Source organism: Sinocyclocheilus grahami, unplaced genomic scaffold (genome assembly GCF_001515645.1).
Source record: "Sinocyclocheilus grahami isolate Dianchi unplaced genomic scaffold, SAMN03320097.WGS_v1.1 scaffold1546.1, whole genome shotgun sequence".
NCBI classification, from domain to species: domain Eukaryota; kingdom Metazoa; phylum Chordata; class Actinopteri; order Cypriniformes; family Cyprinidae; genus Sinocyclocheilus; species Sinocyclocheilus grahami.
This window is the reverse complement of record NW_015506725.1, coordinates 53,905-58,384: the sequence shown is the minus strand read 5'-3', so window position 1 is coordinate 58,384 and position 4,480 is coordinate 53,905. Positions and strand designations below refer to the sequence as shown.

Below are 4,480 nucleotides of genomic sequence, written 5' to 3'. Positions count from 1 at the left end.
CTCTCTCTCTCTCACACACACACACACACGCAGTCACAAATGTTTCCGAGGACAGTCTTACCTTATACAGACTGTGGGTTATTTATTGTGTTACACCAAGGCCAAGCTGGGTAGAAGACATTAACTCTCCATGATATCTGGTTGATATTTTTCTCACATCAATTACACGATCGTATCCTGATCAGCATGAACACTGGTAGAGCAGAGATGCGTGATTGATCATGATAATGCTGCACATGTTTCTGCAAACATTTTAAGGAGTGCTTTCTTTGATTTGATCTAGTTCATGTTTGGATTCATTTTCAATGTCAGATCTTTTGTCCTTTATAAGTTGATCCATCTTTCTGTGGTTTCATTTATTTAATGTGCAAATTGAGTTTCACGTATGTAGCAACTCACAATGTAAAAACTGCACATACTGTAATAAGTATTGCATTATTATTGTAATAAAATGTTCATAATGAAATAATTTTCTCAAAATGTAATAAAATCTTGAGCTTATAATGTAATAACAATTATTACATTATGAGAAATGTATTACATTATAAACTCACCAAAAATATTGTCATGTTGTCATAATTTTAACAGGCTTTTTAAACATAAAACAATGGTTTAAACTACCTACGATTTAAATATTCATGCATTTACTATCATCATCATCATCATCATCACGGTACAATACTTACACTTAGGCATTAGTTAAAATAGAATATATATTTATTATATAAATGTATTTATTTATTTTTAATATATATTCCCTTTTAGAATGAATTTGTTTGTGTGTGTGTGTGTGTATACACAAACAAATTAATTCTAAAAGGAAATATATATTGTACATGAATGAAGCAAAGCAAATATGTTCATGTCTGAGATTCATTTGAGCATTTATATAGAATAACTAAACTATAGCTGAACTTCAGTGAGGGGACATTCCTCTTAGCATCATGAAAAAGAAAAATGAAAAAAACCCTTTTATTAAAATTCGGACTGCATTACAGATAGCAAAGAGTGCAGCATTTATAATTTCAGTTGCACTGAGCCTGTCACTCATCTCAGTTCAGCGGTTCAACAGACGTGTCTGTGATTGGCTGAACTGCTCAATGCTGCAAACATTGTAAATAGAAACATATGTTTACATCATATGCACAGAAGAGTTTGCCGAATATGTTATTATTACAGTTTCAACTAATTCGCTCTTGTTTTTGTGTTTGTGAGAGTGTGTAGCTCCCTAAACTGTGTGTGACACGATAAACTGCTTTCCGTATGGATTCAATATGTAATGTTGCTTAAATACGGGAGCAGTTGGCAATCCTACATTGCATGTTTTAAACACTTAGATGATGTTCTTACTTTGGCCATGCATTAAATGCACGTCCTTGAAAGAGCGCAGTTTGCTGACGTATTTACACTGACTTCTCAGGTAATGTCCTGTGGAGGCCCAAACCTGCAGACATTAAAAACAAATAAATATATAGATAAATAAATAAATAAAATGACAGGAAAATAAATAAAGGAATAAATGGCTTGATAAAAACAAATATAGTTCATTTGTAATTTCCCTTTATGTATTATATTATTTTATGTATTTCTTTTTGCATTTATTTTAATAAAATTTATTTATGTATGTATTTATTATTTTTTATTCCCACGTGTATTTATTTCCAGATTTATTTCTTCTTACTTTTCCGTGTGCAAATGAGGGAACACAGCTTTGGTTGAGAGCTCACGCAGAAGGTCAGATCAAACTAACGATAGAGATCAGATAGATATAGATATATATAACAAGATCCCCCGATTCAAGGTGTTACACTCTTCTAACACCACAACTGAGACAGCTGGACTGTTGATATGCTATAAACGGTATAAAGAGAGCTCACGCAGAAGGTCAGATCAAACTAACGATAGAGATCAGATAGATATAGATATATATAACAAGATCCCCCGATTCAAGGTGTTACACTCTTCTAACACCACAACTGAGACAGCTGGACTGTTGATATGCTATAAACGGTATAAATAAATCTGCTAACTGCTTCTGAAATGGCTTCTGAAAATGCAGATTCGCATAACAGGAATACATAACATTTTCCAATATATATTAACAATATTACTGTTTTTTTTCTGTTTGTCCTATTGTAAGAAATTGTGTAATTTAAGCACAAGTGAGCTGAAAATGTGTCCCACTTTACTGACTGTAGTCACAAATTATCATAAAAAAATTAAATGTGTAGAATAAAAATATTTACTTGTCATTTTTAAATCTTTGTATTTAACAGCAAAAACATAGTTGGAGATACAAGAGACCTGGAACATTAATATTCAAAACATAATTATTAATCAGATGTAATTAATTAACTCACTGTTTACCACTGTTGATATTCAAAGAAACTCACAATTTAAAGGGAAAAAAAAGCAAGATGTTAAATAGAAATTTCAAGATATTAACTATAAAGGAATTGTGAGAAGTCAGAATTGTGATTAAAGTCGTAATGACCTTTTATTAAATAGGCTACCTTAATTTTTTTATGCCAAGGCAAAAGCTTCCACTAGTTTACTTTAGGAAAATAATCCTGCTAATAATCCTCATTTCTACATCTACCTCCACTAGGTTTTGTCTTTGTTTCTGTATAATTCCACTTAAAATGACCCAAACATACAGGGCCTTTATTATAAAGACAATTCTTTGACAGAATGGTTCATTTGGTTAATTGGCTTGACAAAGGTGTAGCATTTCTGATATCTTTTAATCATTTTCAATAGTGAGGATTTTAATTCCAGATATCTATATTGATTTGATATTTTTTGCCAGTCAAAAAGCTGAATGCAGACAAGTACAAAGAAAGTATTTCCTAGCCAAAAACCATATATAGAGATATCCATAATTAAATTGCAGATATCTGCGATTTGACAAAGAAGAATTCCAATCTGTTATGCATTATGAAACTGTAACTAGTCCGAAATCCAATTCAAGATATCTAGAGTTATGCTGGTGTGAATGTATGAGTTGTAATAGTTTCAAAAGAAGTGTGTACTCAGAGAGAACGTGATTCTGGACGTGGCCAGTGGGCTTGGGGTGAATGCCTGAAATACTGCCTTTAAACAAGCTGAAGGTATTTTCATAGTTTTGACATTTATAAGCCATTTCATGTCAGATTTGAAATGTGAAAAATGTGAGTGTGGCAAGCAGCTTTTGGAGATAATAGACAGCAGCTGGTCTTGGACACCTGAAAGTGAATTTGAGCGACCGCTGTAGAGAGATGGTGTAGTCAGAGCTGCAGGTCCAGATGCTCGGAGCCGGACCAAGATCATATAACACACCGTCAGAAATGAGGACAAATCGATGCAGTCTGTAGAAAACAGAATCACTGAAGCACGTTCTGCAAAGGGTTTACCATGCATCTTTAAAATAAGTTTTCATGCATCCTAATGCTGTTCTTATGATTATGATTATCAGTGTGAAATTGTAGAATCTTGTGTAGAAATCAGTCAGCTACAATCAAACTTGATCTGTTTCATTCTCAAGTGTAATATCCACACGCCTCTTTCTCTTGTAGCTAATGCCACAATACCCATTACTTACCGGTACTTGATGTATTCATTTCATTCTTTGTTCTTCTGTGTCACAGGATATCTCAGTCTAAACCCACATAACATGTTCAAGGGTGCTTCCTATGAAACAAGTTGCACGCATAGAATTGTCAGGCTGCAGCTCCCTCTAGTGGACGAGTAGGCCTGCAGGATTTATAGTTGTGTAGAGAGCCTACAGTCTACAGCAGCTCACCTGCTGCCTCTGTAAAGGTGATCTGAAAACGTTTAGCTCCCCTCCTCAGGTGGCAGGGGCTAAACTATCGCAGCACTTGCTCTGATGATCAGAGGGATATATAGGCTACAGGAGAAAAACACAGTGTCACAGTTACTTCGCTGATTTGATGAATTCCACACCTTTCTGGACTGTGGTACATTAGGTTGAGCTTTTTAGATATATATCGTGTGGTTATATGTGTGTACATGCCAAAACCTTAAACTATAAAAGTGCTGCTTTATCCCACTGTCACGAGCAGGTGGTGTGGGTCGAAACAAAACGAAAAATGAAATTCATGATTTAATTAATAGCAATTTAATGATATTTTAAGTTATGGAATGTTCTAGTTTTAAATGTGCATTTATGTAAATGCTTCTTTCAACAAAACCTTTAATATGTGTTCATGAATTGTTGATTTAAAAATGATTGATTTTCTTTTAGGAACTTTAAAACAGTAATTGAAAACAGTGTAATTGAAAAATTGAAAACATGATTACAGTTGAAATCTAGCTGGTACAAGTACTTAGTGTATGTTGCCTGGCTGTGGTCAGTGTTTTACTCCTCGTCATTTGATCATCTTTTATTGTGTCTGATCAGTTCTGGTCATTTTGGTGTAGTGTGTTTATCATGCCTTGTGTCTGTGTGTGTCTGTGTGTGTCTCTGTGTGTGTGTGTGTGT

The 4,480-nt window shown here is 34.0% G+C and overlaps 1 long non-coding RNA gene across 1 annotated transcript in view; it reads left to right on the top strand.

Annotated features, from left to right (window-relative positions):
• The window catches only part of LOC107571071 (uncharacterized), a 19,293-nt gene that overhangs the window by 5,197 nt on the left and 9,616 nt on the right, over positions 1-4,480 (top strand). Inside the window, exon 2 of the long non-coding RNA XR_001607129.1 lies at positions 2,609-2,613. This is a non-coding gene — a long non-coding RNA (uncharacterized lncRNA). The remainder of the gene's footprint in view (positions 1-2,608; positions 2,614-4,480) is intronic.